Below are 25,668 nucleotides of genomic sequence, written 5' to 3'. Positions count from 1 at the left end.
TGGCACCGAACCGCGGTGACGAGGAGGCGGCGGCGGAGGATCCGCGCAGCCACCGCCTCCTGTCAGCCGCGGAGGAGCCGGCAGCGTCCACCCAGAGCCGGCTGCTGTTGGGGACAGCGCTGCCGGCTCGCTTCCACCTCCGGGGAGGGCTGCGAGCCCTGGGGCTCAGCCCGCCGTCCCGACCGCCGCACCCCGGCTGTGCCTCAGCCTCCGCTTTGGGCAGCGCAGCGGAGGCATAATGCCTGTGTTCTGTGGGAGGGCGGGAGGCTCGAGAGCCTTGTTTGTCTTCACAGAGTCAAAAGAAATGCGAGAGGAGCCCGCATGTAATGCAGCACCGCTAGGAGTTTGTATTTGTTTCTGATTTCATGCCTCCGGTGTAGCTAATGGATCAGAGCTCTTCATCCACTCTTTTCCCCTTCCCTTCATCGTGAGGTCTGGAAGGAAAAAGCCGCTCAATGAAGAATACTTGATTTTTGTTGGGATAAACAGCATGAGACATTATAGCGCGGCCTGTTTTCCCCTTTTTGAGCATTTTTTTGAATAGGTGGTGGGGTTTGTATTGCCATAACAAAAGGCATGGGGGTGGGGGAGAGGAAGGGAATGCTGCGTTTGGAGCTGCGTCTTGGAAAGGCAAAGGCTGGCTTATTTTGCCTCAACTAGCAGTCTGCGCTTTCAGATTTACGTACTTTGCATCCTCAATGTCGTTTTGGTGGTTGTAGCACGCTAGTGAGGGCGTACAAGAAAAGAAATTTAAATAAAGACAAAAGATCATACAACATTCATAGTACAGCGATAACGTGCATTGCAGTGATGTTTAAGAGAAGTCTTAAATTACTGTGACCAGTTTGGGTAAAAAAATGCAAGTAGTCTTTCAGTTGTGTTACCTGGTCAAGGCCACCCTATGATCTCCCAGAAGGGGCTGAGAAATCCATTTGCAGTAAAGGTATTTCATGTATTATGCCTGTTACCAAGAATCCCTCATTACTTAACCAGAACTGAAAAACAGAAACAATTGCTATTGTAGTTTTATGTGGTTGTGTGTAATCCATGTAAAGTAATAGTAAAAGGGAGGAATTTTAGTGTGATTCTTTATTGCCAGTTAAGTAAAAATACAGTATGTGCTCGTTACCTGTATGTTGAAAAGCGTAAGACGGAAGTTAAAGCATAAGACTGCAATTTGTCACTGTATAGTCCAGATTCTCCTCCATATGGGACAGACAAGGATGAAAGAGCTTTTCTTTCCATATGTTGTTCTATAGGTACTAAACTACTAAAGGGGGAGCCGCTGTCCTTACTCCACTTTGGGCTCATCGGATTTCAGGCTGCAGACTTGTCCTTGTAAACCTTCGTTGTCAGGCTTCCTAAACCTAAATTCTGTGATAGTTTAGCCCTTATCTGCACTTGGAAATATCTAAAGCTATTTTTAAAAATGCAGTGTTGCCTCTAATCAGCAGCTGCATTATTGCGTCCCTTGATCCTCTGATCGTAAAGGAAAAGTGTTCTTGAAAAGGCCATAGCTGGTCAGCTCTTTTGGTCAAAGTCTTATAATTCTAAGGAAGAATCTTGAAAAGCATTTTTTGTACAGTTGCTTGGTTAATGCCAGTTTAGGTTGGAGGCTGGACATGAATTTAAACAAGAGCTAGGTCTTTAAAAAGTGACCTTTGCTTAAGGCTGTAAACACGAGGAACCACTTCAAGAGGCATAATTTTACCATCTCTCCAGCTGTTCTGTTAAGAACATTTGCTAGGAAATAATTTGTGAAAATACCATGGTTTAAACCTCTTCTGGTGCTGAAGGTAGAGAAATCTAGCAGGAAGTGATGTGTTCCAGGCTATCGGCTCACAGAGAGAAATATGGAAGATCCTGGTTTTGTCCAGAACAAGATCTTGGTTGTAGCCTTTGAACCCATCAAGTTTTAGGTGCTTCTACAGACTTTCTGTATCCATTTCCCTTGTAATCTGTGTTTAAATAAGCAAGGCAATGCTTTCATGCTTTAAGCCATGGCAAGGATAGAGACTGTGTAGCAGCCCTGCCAAGAAGGCCCCGAGGTCCTGGTGGACAGCAAGCTGCACAGGCACCAGCCGTGTACCCTGTCAACAAAGATAGCCAAGAGCATCCAGGTCTGTATGAACAAGAATGCAGCCAGTGGATCAAGGGAATAAATTATTCCCCCCTACTCGTCATTTAGTAGACCGCATCTATAATACTGTGTCCAGTTTTGGTCCCCTCTGGTACAAGGAAGGTATTAATGAACTGGAGCTCTGCAGAGGCCACCAAAGTGTTTGGAGTTGGAAGCCAGGCTCTGTGAGGAGGGATTGGGGCTTGCTCAGCCTACAAAAGGGGAGGCTTTGGGGGGACCTAACGGCAGCCTTCCAGTACTTACAAGGAGGTCCTCAGGGAAATGAAGCCAAGCTTATCACAGTGGTATGTGGCAGAAAATGAGAAACAATAGGTAGACGTTGAAGCAAGAGGTCCAGACTGGATATAAACAAAATCTTTTGCCCCACAAGGACAATCATACGTGGGAACAGGTAGTCCAGAGAGGTTGTGTGATCTACATCCTTGGAGATTTTTAAGACCTGACTGGATAATGCCCTGAGCAACCTGAGCAGGCTTCAGTGATGACCTTGGTTTGAGCAGGATGTTGGACAAGAGACCTCTGACATTCTTTCCAACCTGAATTGTTCTATGATCTTATGAACAGTTGTATGTTTGTGCCTATCCGTACATGATACAAGAAGCAGACATGTTTCTAGAAGTCAGAATTTTTTTAGAAAGAACTAGAGCTTCCATTCTAGGGTTAATCCATGCATCTCAGCAATGATAGAGTATAATATCAGTATGATACATTGGCCTCTATTACCTGTATAATAGTAAGTTACTATTAGTACAGAGTAATACCTTACTATAAGGGAAGAAATATTTTCTTGAAATATTTTTATTTTAATGTAGCTAGAAACAAAACATACTTCTTGCAAGCAAGAACCTTTCTATGTAGTATCTTTTGGCACTCCTGTGAGGCAATTAAAGCCTTGCAACATTACTGCAAGAGACATAGCGGTAGTTCTTATAGCTGGAGAAAATAAAGCACTGATGCAGTCACATGAGCTTCGCAAGTTAAGAGGAGGAGCTGAAAGCAGAATCAGAATTCACTAGTTTTTAGACACTCCACAAAACAGGCAATCGCTGAGTCAAATGCCCATTATAAGTACTTCGGATACTTCCAAATGCTTTTAGTCTACTGGAGAGAGTGTTAAAATGTAAGATTTTTTTTTTTTTCCTGAGGACCCATTTTGTCTTGAGAGCTGTGTGAAAAACAGCTCAAGAAAGCACCACGTGTTTCTTGAAGTGTTCAGTGCTTTAGGATGGTGCTGCCTACAGGACATGAACATGCAGCACTTAGGCTTTACCATGGCATCCATGAGAAGGGGGCTTTCATTCCAATTCTCAGTTTTGTCTGAACTTAAGTCTCATCTTGGCTAATGATGCTATTTTCCAGAAGAAAGGTCTTGTACAACTGGTAAAAACACATGTAGAATGAACTGTGTGTTTCTGATGCTGGTAGGTAAATGCACCGTCGTTTGGGTACGTGACATTGCTTTCCTTTTTTTGTTGCAGTACCTACTGTCTTCAATCACCTGCTGCAGCAGAGGAAGGTGACTTGCACTTCAAGAGGAGTAAGTTAGAGCTGAGCAGAGACTGGTACGGAAAACTCTGGGATTAATAGGTACTTCCACCTGAGAAAAAAGGGAGAACTAGAAGCCCTGTAGGTGGGGATGACAAGGAGGAAGTGTCATTGTTCTCAGATGATATGGTTGCATGAAATACTGCTGGAGATGCATACTCTGAAGTATACTCGTGGATGAAGGGATTATTTTCTTTTGGAATAGAAGTAAATGAAGAGGAAAGGAAAGTTGGCAAAAAGGTATACAAAAAGTCTTGGAATGGAGAATATGTCAGTTATAACCAGAGTGAGGTTTGGAGTCTAGATAAGGATTTTCAAATAGCAGTACTTCTGCAGTGCAGAGATCTGCTGATACCGACCTGGCCTACCAGTGAGAGCTGCAGGGAGGAGTATCTTGGGATAGTTGTCTGTTTTGAACTATTAAGATGAATTTTCCTTCAGAAAATAGCCCTTCTAGTTACAGACTTAGTAGGGAAGATTCAGCCACATAAGAAAAACTTATTATTGTTTTATTACTTAAAAGGCAGGTTGAATATTTCCATTCTATTAATTGAACGAAGTAGTTTTTGAACTTTGTTTTGTACATTGATGTTAGGAATATTTGTGAGCATGTCATCAGCTAGCATTATTTCCAGACTTCTGTCTTACCTTTTACTTTCTGAGAGATCCCCCTCACAGATACACTTGTCAGCTACAACCTTTGCAGAAATTCCTCAAGTCAAGTGTACCATAATCCCGATAATTTTCAAAGAGTGAAATCTGCTGGTTTTATTCCTAAAAAATTCAGAAGCCTGACCTTGCAAGTTTTTCTTTTATACATCATCTACCTTTGTGTCTTAAGGGTTCAGAGGATCTAATCCTGGAACATTTTAGTGAAATACTTTCACCTGAATACAGTGGTTAGATTTAGCTAAGATTTCGTAATGTGGTCATAGCAGGCAAGTTACTTCTTACTGTCACGAGTATAGCAACATCTTCTTAAACAAACAAACAGCTAACAACCTGAGATAATAGTTTTGTAACACTACCCACGAGTGGTGACACTGTTCTGGTGGGTGTGCAGATCTAGATGCTTAACCACTGTAGTCCAGAATGCCAAGTGATGTTCTCTAACACGGCAACATAGAGCTTTTTGGGTTCATTTTCATTTTCTCCAGCAAGGTATTTTTCTTGCAGTGACTATAGAAGAGTCATCTCTGCTTTCCAGTTGTTCTGCTTTTCAGTTGTTCTGCTTTGGATTTGTTGTGAGTGATAGCCAAGTGATTATTTTAGGATGACACTGCAGGGTTCTCCGGGGGATTTAGTGAGATAGTAATTCCAGTAAAAATTGAACAGAAAATTCATATTTTAGCAGATAAACACAGATGGAGAATTCATATTCTCCACATATTCTCGCTTTCATCATACCATTTCACTGTGTTAAGTGCCTGAGTCCATAGGAAGGGCTTCATTCAGTTGAGGTTTTAGGAATGGCATTAGAATGATCCCCTGGGATCACTGTGTGGTCTGCTCCTCTGGATAAGCTGCTGAAGAAGGAAGTGGAGGAATAAATGTAGGAGACTTTGCATGCCTTGGGGTTCTAACATTAAACCTTAGTTGCACTACAGACTAGCAACAGAGAACAGTGACAACATCACCTCAGTTCTCCACAAACATGCTTTGCCTATCTTTGGGAGAATCACATGGACAGATCTCTTCAGGGCCTCTGGAAGGGACTCCTTGGGCATCCTGCCATGCAAAAGACCACTGGCCTCATGCAAAGTGACACTGTAGCACCCAGAAATCCTTAAACACAGGGGAGATTAAGTCCTTACAGCATTTCACACTAAGGAGAACACAAAGTGCATCAAAACCCAGGTGGAACCAACTCTTGCTGTCACAAAGCATTTGTGACAGGGCAGGCACTTTTAAAGTGGTTATGGTAATAAAACTTGGAGAAAGTTCATCTTCTACATAAGGGAGAGACTTGTAGACCTGTAAGTGATTACTTACTTTCGGAGTTATAAACTGATTAGAGAAATAAAATTAGCATATTAGAAAGCAAGAGAACATGGGAGGAAGGAAGGAGAGAAGGAGGAGGGGAAACAAGACAACATCTGTATTGTTGGTGGTGATAGTGGTATCTGTATATGAAAATCCCCTGAGGAGGAAGAGGAATTGACAGGAATTTTTGAAGCGTAGGCTGCAGGAGAGTGAATGTTTAGGTAGAAGTAGGAAACCTGGGTGAAACATTAGCTGCAATTACAAAATCAAGCTGATACCTGCCTCAAATTGTATGAAACACAAGACTATGAAGTCATCAGTGTGTTGTCTGCATTAAACCAGGATAAATAACTACCAAGGAACAAAAAATTGAGGCTCTATGTCTTTTGTTTCACCTCAATTATTGCAAAAACATTTAGACAAGTATTTCTAAGCAGCATTTTTTTCCCTCTCTCTACAAGTTATAACACAGAGTGAGAAGCCCAAGTTCCACAAGGACAGCATCTATCTATTCTAAGCACCTATTCTAAGAACCTGCCAGAAGGAGCATTTGGCATTCAGTGTTCAGGTTCAGTGAAATAGCTGATCTTTATGTGAGAGAAGGAATAATAAAGTAAGTAAGATTCTCACACAGCCCTCCACATATTTACTGCCTTCACTCACTAGACAGAAACAAATGTACTTGGGTGGACTTTCTGTCATCCGCTCTGCCTTTCAATATCAGAAGATCGTCTACTGTACTTTACTGGTTAGCCTGTCTTTCTGGCGAGTCTCAGAAGTGGTAGTTAACATTGCCTTTTCCTGCCCCAGCAAAATGCTAATACATTCCTGAGTGCCTGGTTACTGAAGCAATTGGAGCAACTGAAGAGAATGAGTGTTGCATAGACCAGATTTTGTTCTGGAATGACACAGGATTTTAATTTATTTTTTTTTCCCTATCACCAAGAGTGAAATGACATCAAGCAATTTTTGTTACTCTCTAGAATCACTGATATCAGCTACCACAAAAATCTGATTTCAGTACAAGGGCAAGTGCACCCTTTTGGTTTAGTCAAATCTTAAAATAGGCCTCAAAATTCATACTTCAAAAGCCAAGAGAGATGCCTTTTCAACACATCAGGGAGAGTGCATGGAGATGGGATTGCTTTTTTCTTGTTCAGAAGCAAGATTGCTTCAGAGCTGCTATACTCTTCAAATCCACACCAAATCTCTCTCCTGGGAATTAAATCTTGTATTAAACACTGTTACTAAGCATATCCTTTTTTTTCCCCACCTTTTAACATTTTCTTCTAATCTGTAGCTTTTCTGTCTGTTAAGAGTGGCCATCCTGACTGCTACCAGGTTTCACAGGGTTGCTGTGCTGCCTTGAGTTTCAAAGACCACTACAACTACTAATGTAGGAATAGTCATAAAGGTAGTTACACAAAGAACACAAATATTTCTACTCCTATAAACTGATCCAGTATCGGAAAGAAGCAAAGACTTGCCTCGGTTCCAAATTCTTACTATGCAGCATAGCATGTTGTTGCCATGCTACCAGAATTGCTTGCCTTGATATTTAAATTTACCCTTAACAGATTTGCATTTAAAAAGAATGAACTGTTAACAGTACATTAAAATATAAAATAACCTGACAAGACATAAGCTTTGTCACCAATTTGTTCATGTATTTTTGACCTCTACATATTTTTATTTTCATTCCTAAATAAACCCCACCATAATAACAAATCTCAGAGATGAATGAACCAATGAAATATGGAAAGGTTCTGTTTGGTAGTGCAATAAAGGTTTATATCAAGGGAGGAATATAAATTATAGTTTCAATACTTAACGAAAATGTACATTTTGCCTACCTCAGTAAGTGCCTCTTGCCATCCGTCATAGTCTCTGATTTATCACTACAAAGGGAAATCAGAGTATAATGATATTTTCTTGTTATTGCTGGGTTATGGTAGAGAAAGGAGTGTTATTTTTATATATATATATGTGTGTGTATATATATGATGTCCTTTAGGCACAAAATCTTGTGTTACTAGAAGACAAGTCTTGATTAGAGATAAGGCAGCTTTAAAAAGAAACTTATCCCTGTGATATTCTTAGCCAGTCAATCAGTGTGGCTTTAATTATGTAGAAGTATTTGACATATTACGGCCCAGGAGATAAGAGCTGTCGCATACTGGATGATAGAAAGGGAAGGAATTCTGTTGGTGACTAGAAATTCCATGCTCAGTGCTGCATCAGAGGCATAAAATAAGCAGTGGAAGGGAATACTTCCTAGTAAATGCTGATTTGCATTGCATTTCTGATTCTAATATTATGACAGTTGTTGGTGGCAGAATTCTTTATTCCTGGTAAATGACTGCCTGCTTTCTTGATAGAAGACTTGCCGTGAAAATATCTGTGTGGTATCAGGAGTGTGCCTTTAAGTCAATTGTGTTGGTTTGTTGGTGTTGTGTTTTTTTTAATAATAAAGGGTTTTTCTTTGTGTTTTCAATGGTAGGTGGAAATCTTTCTCTGTTCTTCCCTAAGTAAAAGGTACAGAAGGTGTCTGTTGTGTTACTTGCTGTTTTCAGTACTTGGAAAGAGACTACCTTAGGGTTTTTAGCACATCTATTCCACACCTATCTGCAGTGATAATAAATTATCTCTACAGCATGTGTTTCATGTGATATTTGTCCTGCATTTATTATTCAACTCATACGTATCATAACTGGACCCACCAACTAGCAGATGATCTAATTAGAAATAACAATTTGGGCAAAAAATGGAGTGGTTAAGACGATATTACTTCAGGGATGAATAACCTCGTGTCAGTTTTATTGCAGTGTAAGATGGAACTGTAATTCTTTTGTACTGTCATGCTAGGTAAGATTTAGCTTTTGAACTTCTTATCACAAAGTGTCAAAGCAAAGGAAATAAATTTGATGGCCCTGTTTTACAGAGAGGGAGTCACTGTAATGAATTGCCCAGAATCATTCACCCTGCTGGATGACTGAACCAGGAGTAAGGTCAAGATCTCCAGAATAGTTGCCCAAAGGTTTATCCACGGTCCAATCTTAACCTGGTTCTTGCTTTGTACAGTAGCATTTAGGAGAATAGCAAACTGTTAGCTGATCTGCTTTCTGTCATACAAACATCTTTCGTACATTTTGTTACAAGAATGATTTACTTCATGAGAAGGTACTTTGTACAAAACATAGTAAAGAATCTTAGTAATCCATGCTTTGCTTCCTAAAGACCGAAATGAAGAAAAACTGAGGGGGGTATTTATTACAGTGCCCTTTGTGACAGGTTTGGGTTTTTTTCCTGTGCATATCTCTATCTTTGCTTTGGATGTTTTAAATCAAAATTTAGTAAACTCTCTGGCTTATTCTTTTGCCAACATTGATTTAACTTAGATTTATGAATGCTATTTAGTATCTGGACACTTACGATATTTCATGGTTTAGTTAAGGCTCCAGCTGTTGGTGTGTGAGAATCGCAGCTTTGAGTTTCTACTCACACAGGCTCCAGGAATGAAGAAGCTATGAATGTGTACTTTAAACATCTGCAGATAATATGATACCTTTAAATAATTTTTGAATTCTTGTGATTGGCAGTGCTATTGCAATTGCAGGCGTAGTGGAAACAAGTTCCTTAATATTAACCAGCATCTGTTTGAATGATATAAGCTTGGGTTATTGGTTCTCTTTCTGATTGTACTTAATGTTTTTATAACCATACATAATAAATCTAAACAAGGCAAATGGTATCCAGAGTTTCTGAACCAGCTGTTTTATTGGTAAATGGTCCATGATGTTACATATTTTCATCTATGTAATGATAATTATGTAGTAACCTACTGTAGTCCAGGTAAATACCATCGCAAGGCTGGGAAACATGAAATCTTTATCCTGCTGCTCTAAGTTTCCCACTCTCCCCATGCTCAGGCATAATGAATCTCATCTTTTGACAGGATGAAATCCATATTGCCTTTAAGGCGGTATTTCTCTTATCATCGGATGAGCTTGTGACTCTAGCTGAGGTTGACTCAGGCCAGTCAGTCTGACCTCGGTGCCTGGGAAGGTCACGGAACAGATCCTCCTCAGTGCCATTACACGGCACATGCAGGAGAACAGGGTGATCAGGCCCAGTCAGCATGGGTTTGTGAAGGGCAGGTCATGCCTTTCAAACCTAATATCCTTCTATGATAAGGTGACCCACGTAGTAGATGAGGGAAAAGCTGTGGATGTTATCTACTTGGATTTTTGCAAAGCTTTTGACACTGTTTCCCACAGCATTCTCCTGGAGAAACTGGCTGCTCATGGCCTGGACAGGTGTACTCTTCGCTGGGTAAAAAACTGGCTGGATGGCCGTGCCCAGAGAGTGGTGGTAAATGGAGTTAAATCCAGTTGGTGTCCAGTCACAAGTGGTGTCCCCCAGGGCTCGGTGCTGGGGCTGGTTCTCTTTAATATCTTTATCAATGATCTGGATGAAGGGATTGAATGCACCCTCAGTAAGTTCGCAGATGACACTAAACTGGGCGGGCGTGTTGATCTGCTTGAGGGTAGGTTGGCTCTGCAGAGGGATCTGGACAGGCTGGACCGATGGGCTGAGACCAATGGTATGAGGTTCAACAAGGCCAAGTGCCGGGTCCTGCACTTGGGTCACAACAACCCCATGCAGCGCTACAGGATTGCGGCAGAGTGGCTCGAAAGCAGCCCGACAGAAAAGGACCTGGGGGTGTTGATCGACAGCTGGCTGAATATGAGCCAGCAGTGTGCCCAGGTGGCCAAGAAGGCCAACAGCATCCTAGCCTGTATCAGGAATAGTGTGGTGAGCCGGACTAGGGAAGTGATCATCCCCCTGTACTCGGCACTGGTGAGGCCCCACCTCGAGTACTGCGTTCAGTTTTGGGCCCCTCGCTACAAGAGGGACATTGAGGTGTTGGAGCGTGTCCAGAGAAGGGCTACAAAGCTGGTGAGGGGTCTGGAGGACAAACCTTATGAAGAACGACTGAGGGAGCTGGGGTTGTTTAGCCTGGAGAAGAGGAGGCTGAGGGGAGACCTTATCACCCTCTACAACTACCTGAAAGGAGGGTGTAGAGAGATGGGGGCTGACCTCTTCTCCCTGGTGACAAGTGATAGGACGAGGGGAAACGGGTTCAAGTTACGTCAGGGGAGGTTTAGATTAGATATTAGGAAACATTTCTTCACTGAAAGGGTTATTAAACATTGGAATAGGCTGCCCAGGGAGGTGGTGGATTCACCATCCCTGGAGGTGTTTAAAAAAAGGGTAGATGGGGCACTTAGGGACGTGGTTTAGAAGTGGCTCTTGTCAGGGTAGGCCAAAGGTTGGACTCGATGATCTTAAAGGTCCCTTCCAACCTCAACAATTCTATGATTCTATGACTCTAGCTGACTGGTTGACAACTTGTAACACGTTGGTCCCACCAACACAATGACTGTCATCTCCTGAGATTGGACTGGTAGAAGTCCTTCCTCCTCCTCTCTTCTTCAGACCATCCTGTAAGGCTCAGCAGCTCTTGCTGAGCTGCATGCCAGGCTCCCTATCACAGAATAGATGCTGAAAACTGAAGAGACCCTCACATATCATAAAGACAAGCAATGGGGGAAATTCAAACAGGAATTTTTAAACAGTAAAGCTTGAAGTTTACCATACATGTGGAACTAAACTAAGCAACATAGTAGCATCCTGAATGAAATGGAGGTCCTCAAAAAAAAATTGAAAATCTTTATTGTAGTGAAGGTTATGAGCCAACTAAGTGTATAGGGCCCCTTTGTGGTAGCCTTTTACGAAAACAGCAGTAGACTGTCATTGCTCAAAAGACTGACCTATCTAAATAGACTTGATGGTTTGGTATCCTCTATTTACATTTATCTGATAGAGGAAAATAATATTGCAAGAGTATAAAAATGTGGTACAGAACCAGTATAATCTCATATTATGGTAGTGACAGGGTGTGAAACACTGGATTTAATCAATAACGCACAGACTGAACGTTTACTGAAAACTTGGAATAATAGGTATGTCTATAATTGTCAGCTAAAATAGCTGAAATGTACTTAACTGGAAAATCTTAATTTGTTTTGCTATTTAGTTGAATTTTGCTCTTAACCTTCTTGCTGGATTAAACTATGAAGATAAAAATAATAACCTCTATAAATGGATTAATTAAATAATTTGCCTATGTAAATACGAATAGCATGTGGGGAAAAAGTTCTTTGCCATGGAGACTACAAAAGGATGGCTTTGCAGTTATTACACTATTTCCATTGTTGGTTTTCTTGACCAATACTGTGTTTGTGTGGGTGTGTTTGGTTTTGCTTTTTGAACAAATTTGTCAAAGTCCATTTCATTCATCTGTCACCTGTAGACTTACTTATAGATTTTTAAGCTCTTTGTGGCAGGAATGTCTGCAGAATACTTAACAGAATGAAATCTTGGTTAATAGACTTTCCACAGCACACATAATTTAGGATTTATTTGCCCCCAGCTGACAGTTGTTACTATAGCAAATAGAAGATGAAGAATTAAATGGAAAGGAAAATATTATGTGATTGTTCAGGGCTTGAATCTGATAGAGAGATATCAAAGGGCACAGAAGTTGATTATAGCCTTGCAATGCTAGGCTACATCTGATGTACAAAGTTGTATCCTGCAGGGAAGCCTTCTAAATGCCTGCCAAAATCCATTGAGAAAGCCCAGGAAAGGTCTGCACAGGGTTAGGTCGTTGTTGTTTTACAGTTGTGGGCAAATTCTGTTATTAAGGGACTATCTTTGCAATTTAAGTGTCTGGAAGCTAACCTTTGATTTGAAGTGGGCGCAACTCAACAGTATTTCAAGATTTCATTTTTGCTACAAACTTCCCCGCAGTACTCTGGTCCCCCAGAATGCCCCGCCAGTCCCAGCCGGACTAGAGAGCTGTACGTCTCTTTGTAACGTGGGAAGTTCTAGTTAACACTAGGAGGCTGCCATGGTGTAGTTATTCAGACTGTGATAATTAAGCTTACAAAGATGAATGATAGAAAAATAGGAATTTTTCCAATTGTTAAGGAATTAGTCTACATTTGATTTTCCAGTTAGCACAACAATTATATAATATGTAGTATTCTTTAAGGATCATATTCTGCCAGCCATAAGACTTTGTGCCATATATATATATGTAACTGTAGACAAGACATTACTTATTCTAAACCTGATACCAAAATTTATACACATACTGTTCTGAGCATCAGTTGGAGACGAACCAATCTATTTATGAATAAATAATCAAAACACTGAAGAATAAATATTAGTAAGACTCATATTGCCATTTACATTCTTGCCTTAGCAGCTACTTACTGCATGTTTAGTGATGAGAGATGCAGAGTACTGAAATAGAAAATTCATAGATAAATACAAAATAGACTGACCCACAACACACCAATGTGATGCCTCAGGTAAGATGTTTCAGTGGTCTGTCAACTATTTCATTTTCAAAGGAAAAACATTAATTCTCGAAAGTGTTATCCAAGTGTATAGCTACATTAACTGAGAGCCTAGGAAATGTATTGTTTGTTTAAATGTGTTAAGCAAAACAGAATTATCTTACAACAAATGAAATAAAATGCAGGGGAAATTCTTGTTCTCATACTAGCTTTTATATCTATCTGTCTCTAAAGCTTCATTAATATTCCCCTAGTCCTTTGATGGCCAATATGACACAAATAAGGTAATAGGCAGATATGGGGCATGAGGCTTCCTGTGTGTAGGTGTCTTCCATGGTGCTGTCAGCTATAACCTTCCCTTGGACTGGGGTACAGCAAGCTTGCACTGCAGGATTAATGCCTTTTATCCAGTAGCTCTATTACAAATTATTTTTAACATGTGATACTATTATTTTACATGTTGCAGTTAGGCCAGCTGTAGTCCAAAACAAATCTCCTGTTCAGGCCAACTGTAGCTCTAATTAACCCTGCTCACACTGCATCTTATTCAACCACAGGGTACACTTACTAATGAGAATAGCTGAAGCTGTATTAACACTTTTCGGAATACCGGGTAACAGTGAGTTTTCAGCCTTCTTACTGTTCTGAGCTGTGTTGTCGCCTACTTATCCTGTCAGTTACTAATAGGTAAAGTCTATCTACATGTGTGTGAAGAAAAAGAAAAAAAATCAACCCAAACCCCAGGCTTAAAGTCTCCAAAGAGTTAGGATTTTGATAGAGCCCTAGGACAATCAATGTTCCCATCTCTAGCAGAGCACAGGATGGCAGAGAAGACAAAGATGAGATAGACAGCTGTTGCGTCCTGTACTTTCCTGAAGTAGTTATTGAGCCTGGAGGAATGGCATGCATACAGTCAAAGACTATTCAAGAGGTATAGTCCAAAAAGATACAAACAGCATAGTGTGAACTGCCAAAGGATCACACCAATCAGATCTACAATTTCTGCTCTAATATTTGTGTTCATTTTTATTTTCATAATGACAATATTTCAGTTTTATCATGTACCTGTAGAGGGCAGGATCTAGAGTCTCCAGTTGCTGTCCCTATAATGACTTGGCAAAAGGGAGGTAAAAATTCAGTTCTCATGATGGAGGTCTAAAGGAAAATAAATGCTTCCTCAGACTTTCAGCAGAGGAACTATGCTCAGAAGTGATTAATATATTGGGGTTTCATCTCCCAGCAACAGACTTGTTTGATTTTTCCTTGAATTATAAAGGTTGCATTGTCTTGCTGCAGAAATCACATAAAATCAAGATGCCTTTTTCCAAAAATGGTCAGAGACTTTAGTAAATACTCAATCCCTTCCTCTTACCAGAACCACCCAAGATCAGTACTAGACTAGCACTTTGTTGCCCTACTTTGTCTGAGCAAGCTTAGTTCTTCAATTTTCAACAACTTCTCCAACTAGACAAGATCCACATGCCTCCCTTCTCCTTTACAAGCCATTAGGATCTGATGGGATAGGACTTGTGCATCAGAGCCTAGGCAGCTAATGATGTCTGACTTCTTGGCTTAAGTGGAGCTTTTTGAGCAACAGGGTTTTAATACCTACAGTTTCAGCACAGAAAAGTCTGTTCAGTCAAGGATTTCACTTGAACTTTGCCTGCGGATTTCTTGAAAAGAATCTCTCCACTTTTACTGAAAAACTTTTTCAAACTAGAGTAGGCAATTGAGATAGCCAAAGTCACATTTTTTCAAAGAATCCTTTAACTGCAGGCTAATCGAATATTTTTTTTCATCCACATTTGTTGTGTGTGTTGAGTTTGAAGACAATGTTCCTTTACATCCCAAAGGACGAAAAATCCTTTTAAAAATTGTGCTTCACCCTTGATGTAATTTTACACCCTCTGTTTTGAACCATTCATGAAGCTATTTCATTATTTTCCAAACAGCAGAGTGGTCTTTTATAGCAATCACTACTGTTTGTGGAGCACTTGAGTGATGAGTTGTCTTCCTGAAACCTCAAGACTTTCCTAAAACTGGTACTTGGAGCTGACTCTGTCTCCTTACCAAAGGTTACTGTCAGAATCCATAAAGCACCACCAGTTATCCCTCTGCCCTTCCACTCCACTTCATTGCTCCCCAAAGAGAAACAGTGGCATGTTTTGGAAGTTAGCAGGGACTTCAAAGTACGTATTCACTGAAAGATGAATGTTGTTTGTTCTTTATGTAACATCAGAAAAGAAACAAAGCTTTGAAATCTTCTGTTTAGGCAATAAAGATATTGAGTGAGAAAGGAAAAAAAAAAAGTAAAACATAGCTCCATCCTCTAAAATAAAAGATCGCTGTCTTTGGTGTTGTAATTTCATGGGTAGAAATCTGCATTTGTTTAGCTACTCAAAGCTTTTACATAATTGGCACTTTGCCATCTTTTGTCTGTAAATTGTAGGCAGTTATTGGTGAAATATCTGAGTAACCAAGAAGAGGGTTAACTGCTTTGCATATATATGTAGCTACATACCTGGATCTATGTGAACATAAATACATACATAAATGTATTCTTGCTCTTCAACTAGATAACTGGAAAAAAAGACCCCTAACATAATACATCTGTGGATTCTGGTATAAATATGAAGCAAATAACAGGAAACTGCTTCCTTTAAAACAGAAAGATGGAGATTGATTTGGGAGAAAGATGTAAGTGCACAAATATGGATAAATCACATAAAAATAAATGCAAGTTGTTACACGCAATTACGAATGAAATGGGCGAATTAGGTACCAAATTTTGTGTCAAGTGTTTTTGACTGACCTAGTGATGAGAAGACTTTTTCCAAATGTCATTCTTTGCATTGATAATACAATAGCAGAGACAGTTTAGCATCTCAGAAAACTCAGTATGGATCGAGTTTACATCTTCCCTAATGTGATACTACAGTAACATTTGGAAATAGGTCCGAGGCTTTCTCTAAATATTTACCTTACTAATTAACTGTTCCTGATTCTAAGTTATAAGATCCTGGTCCTTCAATGTACAGAGTATCTACAGCTGTCATGGAAGAGATAAACATTTGTTTAAGTGCTGGGTGCTTTTTTTGAAACTGAAAGATCTGTCTGTACAACATAAAAACTAAGCTGCAGAGAACCAGAGTTCAAAGGAACTACAACATCCTAAATGTAAAACTCCACCTACCCTAATTTAGGATAAAAGATGATATCCTCACTTACAACATACTGGTTACTGTGGATCATTCAACTCCATTAAATAATGTGCTGAATGTGCATCGCAGGTCGTAGGACGGTGGGCCATTTTTCTTTATAACTAAATCAAGTCAATTCCACCAAGGTCCTCTGTATCCAACAACCCAATAGAGAAGAGCATTTTGGCCACCCAGTTTTTCATCCTTTGTTTGCTTGAATTATTTTCTATTGCACATAAGGGACAGATATTTTTGTAAGTTCACTGTTAGGTTTCACAGATGTAGGTTTAAGGAGATTATTTATGCTTTAGGATTTAATATCTACCAACATGCTGTTTATTTGCCTGATATCACTAGGGTCTAGTTCTTTCATTTGCAATTTATAAATCCTCATCTTCAGACATTCAGGTTTTCAGATAGCTGAATATTTGAAACATCATGCAGTTATTAATATTGTGAATTTTATCTCAAACAAACTAATAGTTTTTATTCAACCAACATTATATATGCTTTATATATGATAGGTACAAGGTTGATTTATTATTTTTTTTAATAATTTAAATAGAATAGATAATGTTAACGCGGTGGCTTTTTCAGGAGTCGCCTTGGGAGCTCTCCCTTAGTTTTATGCATGTTTGACGGGGAATGCTGTTTTCTTGTGCCCTCTACTGATAAATTTGGTGATTAACCTTCCAAAAGGGCAATAGCTGAAGCTCACAAGCACATATCCAATTCTTCTTCCTTCTAAAACTCTTGCATCTGGAATGAAGTAGTCAAACTTGTGCCCCAAGCCTTGGCAAAAGTTGTAAACAAAGATGTGACAGAGTCTTACATCAAAGCCTTGTGATACTTAAGATAAGTGACTATAAATGGGTTGCAGTAGCCTATGAGGTCTTACACTCTGTGCAAACAAGCTATTCATGTTCCTGTAGGGGCAGCTCCATACAATACGCTTCGATATATAAGTACGTCATTCCCTGTAGTGGTCTAGATGTAAGCTGTCAACGGATGAGACTCTGCCACTTCCTTTCTAAGCCATATTCTTCAGTTGCACAGGTCTAGCAGTTAGTGCTGGTAGCTGCTTTCTCCTGCCCCCATTCGTTGCTAGGCTTCACGTCGGCTCAGCTATTTCCTATCAGATTGTACCAGAGACAGAACTGTCAGGTCCAGAGAGAACAGGAGCTCTCTGAGACTTGCCACACAGTAAGTGATAACCTTCTCATAAAGCAGGATGCTTAAAACATTAAAATGCAAGAACAGAAGGTGAAATCAAAATGTGAGTCTTGCTTGAAATGTATGTTAGCTAAATCTTTATGCTGCTTTCAAAGTACATTGCCTGTTCTTTTATAATTAAAGCTTGAAATTATTTTAGGTATGCTGCAGTGATTGATTTCGGAATGAGAAGGAATTTTAAAAATTCCCATGAGAGAAAACTTCATAATAATTAATAATATTGTTAGAAATTTGAAAATAACCCTGTTTCTTTCTCAGTGGTTTTCACCCTATTCTTGGCAAGCATTTTCCTATACTGTTTTTCTTGTGCTATGGGAGCCATTCTGGATTGCTGATAAGCTCAAAACTCAAGCAGTTTGCAGTCAAATGAGCAGATGCCTTGATTTGATCATTCTGGGCGGGGATGCTGCGAGCAGTCCTGCATTTTATAGAGAGGCTGCAGTCCTCCGCTATGGTCTTAGGAAGAACTCATGCTGTATTCATTTTTCTTTGGACTATGAAAAACTGATAGAGGACAGAATTTCCCCTTTCAAGTTTTATTATGTTTTCAGTGCTACTAAATAAGAAATGTGTATTCTGTTATACTGTAATTTTGCAATATAATACATCTTAAGCATGTTTTGGTACTGCGAAGTACCACAAGGTTATTAATATTTCATGGAACGTCCTTCCCCTAGTATTAAAAAATAATACTTTCTCTGTCTTACGTGACATTCAAAGGCTAGAAAAACGCTGAGAAACCAGAAAGAAGACTATGAAGAGGCAAATAGTTGCGTATCATTTCTGCACCTGTGCAAAGGTCATTTTCATGCACTAGAAAGCTGAAAGATGCTGCAAGATGAAGCCTGCAGTATATAAGGAATTATGAAACAGGAAAGGCTGGAGGCAGAACATCTGGATCCATCTACTCTCGTCACACATGTAGTGGGAAGCTTCAGTAGGTACTGCAGAGCAACTAGGGGGAAAAAAATAACTTCCCTTCTAGAACTGGCAAATTTCCCCGTTACGCAACACACATACAGTGCTATACTCAGAGAACATAATTTGACCTTGAAAAAGTCGAAGTGTTTGTCACAAACCTCCAGAAAATACTAACTCTTTGCATGGGAAGGTACTTGATTTTGTGCATTTAAAAGAGGAATTCATTCTTCCATGGGATATCTGAATTTAAATTCTTGCCTATCTCAATGCTTAATAAACTTGCTGATACAGGTATCTCCAGTTTTAATATAGTTCCAGCTGATCCTGACTATGTTATGTTTCATAGGTCTACTAAAGATTTGAATGAGATCCGTTCATAAGGCGTCTTGTACTACATACAGAAGTACCCCATGGGCATTGTATAAATTAATATTCCATCCATGAATGTAGCTAGTAGTTAATTTATCATTTGGCAGTGAGAAACAAGAGACTAGATTACTGATTAATTATAATCAAGCTGAACAGAATGCTCACGTGTATGCTGAAGCAGAGTATTAATATACTTGTGACGGCCTTTTGCAATCTGCAGTCTATTTTAGTAGTGTTAAATCTAGCAGTTTAAGAAGCAAATAAGAACACTGGTAAATAGTACCAGCATTTTTAGTTTAGCTAATTAAAATTTTATGACTGGCATAGAGGATTTGAGTTTATGGCATCTTCAAGTTTGGCGTGGGGAAATAAAACAATTCTCAAGAGTTGACTTTTGCTATAACCTGTCATATCTTATTACGCTGTTTCCAACTCTCTGATTTAAAACAAAACAAACTTATAATTTATTCTCCACTAGAAAGGAGAGGAAATAGAGCCCAGTATCTGCAGCCAGCAAGTACGTCTGAAATAATACCATGATTGCTGTCAGTGACTGACTGGAGCAATTGTGTCCAATGATCATCCTAAGAATAATTAGGTCTTGCCACCTGGGAAGAAGCTTCAGAAAAATACCATAAGGAAATATTTGTGAATTACAATGATCACCTGATATTTAGTTATCAAATGAAATCTAGATTAAACACACGAGTATGGCCTCTTAAGCATACATAGGCAAAAAATGCACAAACAAATCTCTTCTGTTTGTGTGTGTGCAAGGAAAAGAGATGCTCTTGAGCCTCTTCACCCAGGCTTCAAACATCTCTGCCCCAGGTATATCTCCAGTTATGTTTGTGAAAACATGGCTGCTGTGCATTAAAACTCTTTTCAGGTTTTATTTTAAAACACTCATAATTTAAAAACAAAAAATACTAGGCTTTTCAGTCTTGCTAATGAATTCATGTGCAATGTCACAGGGCCATATATAGCCTGATGTGAAATATGTCATCCTTAATTGATGTCTGTGGCAAAGACATACAGTTGTGTTAAGGACAATGCTGGTTAGGGTTGGCTGTTAGCTTTGGGATGAGGCATGGGCAGGGCCAGTAGTTAATTCTAAAAACCTCCGTCTGTCAGATGTGGTGGATCTGAATAGAGATCAGGGCAGAAAAAACTGACAGCTTTTCACTGAGTCCGGTAATACAGTTTCACTGCCACCACCTTTAGTCAAGACTATTTTTAGAGTCTTCTACCCGTGGAGAAATGCTATCAAGAATAGTGATAAAAAGCAATATATGAAATGATTTAGGAATTCGGTGATTTAGGAGTACTAAACAGAAACCCTATCCAGGAGAGCAGTGCTTGAGAAAGGAAGAGGCTCTCGGCCTGCCCAAGTAATCTGAGAAGGGATAAAATGCCATAGTGAGTGTTGATTTACAAAGCACTGTGCAAATTGGACTTCTCTTTTGTCATTGTTCCACCAGTTACTGGGTTGATCAGTGGATTCAGACCAGCTAATGCTACAGCATTTAATTAAAGAAACACCTTTACATTTAAATGGAAAGAGTCCTTTAATTCTTTTCAGAGAGACAAGAGGAGGGCTGTGGAATCTCCCACATGATTTTGCATCTCCCTTTACCTTAAATAAATAGCTCGTATATCCTTGGAATGGGAACATTTTGATTATCCTTAGTGTTTGAAAGTGGACAAGAGCTACCATCTTTTGCTTCCCACTCTTCTGACTAGCTTTCGTTTGCTGTATTTTCATTTAGAAGATACTGCTAATTATGGATTTCCCCAATGTACACTTTGATCTTATAGCAAGATAGGAGTTAGGTGCCTGCAGGGTCTGCTTCTGTTTTGGAATATATCTTTTTTCACTTGGTTTACACATTGGTACTTGGTACTGCTGGTTTTTGATAGTGTATTTATCTTCTTGTGTCCTGTAGTTTTTTGGTTAGTCATCCTTGCTTCCTAATTCCACGAAAAACATTCATTCCTTAACTGATCTGTTGCAAACATGATTTAAAGATACATAGCTATCTGTTTTGCTTGTTCCTGATATGCTGCTTTGTACATATGCTCCATTTATGTCTCTCTTCAATCAGTTGCTCTAAGCCTGCTTCCTTACCAACACCCAGACCTCAGTGCTCCATACAGATGTAAAAAATAGCAGTCATGCTAAAAAGTGTCTTTACTGGGTTATTCAGCTAATTCCTCTGTGTTGTGTCAGGACTTCAGTGGTAAAGAATTTTGAGGGAAAGGGTTAAATTCACTTAAGTGAAAGATGAAAAAGTACAGAAAAAAAAAAATCTCAGTTAGATCAGGCTTGTCCTGAACAAACAAGATATGTTGCCTAGGGGCTGCAGTCTCGCAAGAGCGTAGTTGTAGTCTATAAAGATGGCTGAGAATCGGAAAGAGCATTCTCATTTGTCACGCAGTGTAATCAAATCTGATGCAGATTTGCAGACCTGCACAACAGTGATAAGACATCAACACTTATTTTTATGCTGCATAGAGTGTGAACAGGAGTAGTTTGGAGTGGATTTTTGCCAGTGTTTCTTTTATTCTCTGTAACTAGTGGCATGCAGTGATTTTCTATGCAGAGCAGCAGCTGTTTTATTTTCTTCCAACTACTTGTCATAATTGTGGTTTTGGATGCAAAGAAAATCTTTCGCAGGATGGCAACTAACAATTCAAGAACAGAAAACACTGGGTTTGATAGTTTAGGCCCTAGTTAGGTAGCTAATCCTCAGCCCCTTGAGCAGTTTTAGAGCATTCAGTTTTACTGCTTGTATAGTAAAGGTGATGCTATTCATACAATTAAGGTTTTGCAGGATTGGACTTTTTCATTACCGAAGCACTACCATTTATTTTTAATAAGGTGCTCTAGTTCTTTTGTGCAGACATTTTAAATGTTTGTTCCCCAGGCTGCTGCTTCACACTTTATGGTGATGTTTTTGGGCTGCAGTTGGAGCAGAATAGGAAAATGAAAATAAAAAAAATAAATAAGCTCTTGTAAATATGGTTTGAAGTTGAACTGATGAAACTGAATTATCTTTCCCTAGCTGTTTAAAATCTGCAGTGCCTACAGTAATATGGATTAGAGGCAAATAGCAACATTTTGGACGGGATTTTGAGAGACATCTCATCATAATCCTAATAGGCTACAAAACAACTGATGATGTATTCAGAGCTACTTAGAACTGATAGAAGAGCGTTACATTTATTTGAGATTTTACATTTATTTGAGTTTAGTATCTGTTCTTCCACATAATGTACATAGGCATCATTTGCTTACTGACACTTGCATGATGTATAGGAGGGTTTATTTCTTATTATGGTTTATTTCTTATTTCAGTTTATTTCTAAGGTCCCTCTGTGTTACTTCACATCCATCCTTGTCCCTTGAACTAAACTTCAAATCAGTACTCCCAGCATCATTTATGAAATAATTGATTTCTGGAAAATAATAAGCAGACTAATTAATTTATCTTAAAATGTAATTTAAGTTCAATTATATGTTGTCTTTAAATATTCTTTTATGTATTATTTTGTGTGTGTATGATTTTCAGCAACTCTAACTGTTATAAAACTGATGATAATGGGATAGATTGTACAAATTGCCCTAGGAAAAATGAAGCATGAGGTCTCAGGTACAGACAAGGCTTTCTGTGCCAGACTGCTGTGCTAACTACTGGGAAGTGGAGTCCATGATTTTGTAAGAAAAATACTAAGGCATTTAGAAAGTGAGAATAAAGCAGGTTGTAAACTATAGTAAGTGTCTCTAGCTATCTAAATGTGACCCCTAAAGAGTTTGAAGTGTACTTAATATTCCAACTATGTCACTTTGAAATTAAAGTTTTGTGATTATAAAATTAGAAATGTTCAAGAAAAGACATTATGGCAGAATACATACTCCCTCAAATGCTGTTGGTAATTTTAAGAATCTTCCTAGTTAAGAGAATGTAATAGTTATGCTATTATAAAAGCAGGACATTCTAGACAGACTCCAGATATCGTCTAAATTATTCGTATATTGGGAAATAACAGTTTAATGAGGAAGTGCCGTTTTCTACTAGATGTGTTCTCCAGCAGTGTAGCAAATATCCAAGTGCAGTAATCGGAGAAATTAAGAGATTGATCAGGATTTGTGTACAGTTAAAATTTACATTAATTTAGTACCTAGAATGGATGTAAGTCAAATCATAAATTGCTTTTCCTAACAATAGGTAAAATACAGGTTATCATTACCAGCATGTAATCTAATAGACACAGTCAGTTTCAGAATATTCTAAGTTCATTTTTGTTTTCTTTGTTCGTATGTGCGCCTTGTTTGGCAATACATATTTTTGTGACTGAGTCCCTGCTGAAATGCATCTCAAAAAACCTGCAGTGAAATGAAAAAGAAACTACAACTAGGAACTTAGTCAATGAGCCATATACTCATTCACTGTAAATTCAAATTAAGTCCAGTAATTTCACTAATACCGTGGAGAAAGTTAGTCCTCATCACCCAGGAGTAAATACGCCAGCAGTGGAGTAAGGATAAACTATTTACAGGAATTGTGTCATATATCTGTAGCTTTTTTTGTAGGGGTCTTACTTTGCATTTCAGATTTTAAATGTTTTATTTGCTGAAGTCCTAAGCACTTCGATACTGTACCGTCTGTTTTGTTCTCCGTGCAGCAGGTAACGAAATGTATGAAAGCACATGGTGATGATAAGACTGGGGGTTCTTCATCTTCACAGCACTGTACAGATATTGGTTAATTTATCACACCAGCACTGTTGCAAAATGGGTAACTATTATCTTCATTTTCACTTATCTAAAACATTTTATTCTTTTCTTTTTTGGGGGGTGGGGTGGTGGTGGGGAAAGAGAATACTTCAATTTTGCGCAACCAAATTTTTATGTTCTATTTTATTTAACATCTGGGACTGGGAGTGCAGTACTTCAATGAAATCATCTTATATTAGCATATAAATTAAGCCAGTCTGGTATTCTGAGTTTCTCCAAACAGTTTCTTCAGAAATCAAAGAAACAAGTTGATGTTAAATTGCTGGCACAAGCAGGAAGAAGTCTCTTCATGTCCCAAATATGAGTAACTGAATGAAGTCTGTCTGGTTTTACATACAGGAACTATACAAAGTTTTAAGGTGATAATTACAAGAAAAAAATCTTCATTTAAGCTGACATAAAACATATCTCATGTGTCAAGTAAAAATTAATAAATTGACACCGTCAAATGTATATTTTTACATAAACCTATCAAAGAATTCATTCAGATTTTATTTTATATGTACATGGACAAGTAATTTACTAGCATGTGATTTTTGTCATTCATACAGAATTATATTAAAGGAGGCTTTAGCCACTGCCAAAAATACAAAGCATTGTAAGGAAGAATAATTTATGTGCAATTTATAATCTAGCTTTGGACTGTAGAGGAAGTATCATTTACAATTCTGTAAATGGGCAGAGGGATAAGGGCTGTCTTCACATTGCTTTATGTGCATTTCCTCCCGCCCAAATACAAGTAGAGCAAAGCCTGTTTATTTTTTAAGGAAGAGTACAGATCTCTTTATTGGAGATGTTATTAAATACTTCCCTTGAAGATAATATGATAGTACTTAAGTCATTTAGCTCCTTACACGATCAACATGATTTATGTAGTACAAAGCATAATTCCTTCAGGAGAAGTTTTATTTGGTTCTCTTGAACTCCACATACTGCCCTAAAACAGGCAAGATCTCATGAAAATATTTAAATACTTTAAGATTAATCAAAATAGGAAAACAGATTTCGGAGGGGTATGAGAATATTCCAGGGACTAACTCAGGACTCCTGTAATTCATAGTCTTAAAAGTATACTTTTTTTTTTTCTGATCCGTCTCTCAACTCCAATGGAGTAACTGATTAGAAATGAAATGTCTGCGCTTTCTATAGAATAACTAAGCAACAAGTTATCTTTCCCTGAAGCCCTCTGCTCCCCAAATTACTCACAATAATAAACCCATAATTTATTACTCATAATCAGCTTGAGTTATCTATTTGTTCTGTGAGTTCTAGGTTACACAAGACTGCTGTAGAAAGCTCTGAAAAAAGATGTATTTTATGTTCCCTTAAGAAAAAATCCCACATACACATTATCCTTACTATCCACTATGCACAGTTCTTCTGAGTCTTTTTGGAGAATATGTCCTTTGTGCAACATCTTGGCATAGCAGCCTCTGTTTGCACTCTGTTAGCCTCCTGGTTGTAGGAGCGTTAGTCCTCTGTTTTGGTGGTTCCTTTACCTCATGCCTTACAATGAGGATGAGTAGTTCTTTTCTGCCAACACAGCAGAGTATAGCACAAGCCCTTCTTATTCCAAAAAGGAAGTTGACCTTCAAAATACATACTTTCTAAAGCTTTATTTGACTGAAATCTGTGGGGTTGTTCATCAGGTCAGACTTGCTAGGAAACCTGGCAGCATTTCTGTAGATGCTTGTGTTGGAATGCTACTTACTCATTCCAAGCGCATACATGGTTCTGTGGGTTAGGCTCAGAAAATTGCTGCAGTATGGTGCAGTGGTACATCAGCTCGCTGCCACCTTTGGCATTGATCCCAAGGGTTGAATCTTACCGCAGCCAAGTTTTGCAGTACTTTTAAGCCCTACTGTGTAAAGGACTTGGGAAAATTAACTGATCTCTAACTGTAGATCTCAAGGACATTATAATAAAATAATGTAGTAATATAATAATGTACGGTGAAGTATAAATGGCAGATTGTATAATCCTATTGCACAAGAAATGCATCTTAATAAGCAGAGAGAATGTGTTTAGAATGTTACGGAATCAAGTTAT

General features: G+C 38.8%; 1 protein-coding gene across 26 annotated transcripts in view; it reads left to right on the top strand.

The window, feature by feature from the left end:
• APBA2 (amyloid beta precursor protein binding family A member 2) overlaps window positions 1-25,668 on the top strand; it is a 109,177-nt gene that overhangs the window by 853 nt on the left and 82,656 nt on the right. For 5 of the 26 annotated variants that reach the window (XR_012588986.1, XR_012588991.1, XM_074600430.1 and 2 more), the window contains exon 2: window positions 3,619-3,727. The exons of 3 other annotated variants lie outside the window; for them this stretch is intronic. The gene's annotated coding sequence lies outside the window, so the exon portion shown is untranslated. Of the gene's footprint in view, window positions 1-3,618; window positions 3,926-17,287; window positions 17,575-23,506; window positions 23,621-25,668 lie in introns of those variants that run through there. 18 more of the 26 variants (XR_012588990.1, XR_012588985.1, XM_074600429.1 and 15 more) reach the window with 10 other exon arrangements.

This window comes from Larus michahellis, chromosome 9 (assembly GCF_964199755.1).
Source record: "Larus michahellis chromosome 9, bLarMic1.1, whole genome shotgun sequence".
Taxonomy (NCBI): Eukaryota; Metazoa; Chordata; class Aves; order Charadriiformes; family Laridae; genus Larus; species Larus michahellis.
Note: the sequence above shows the minus strand (reverse complement) of the source record. Positions and strands in the feature narration are given on the sequence as shown.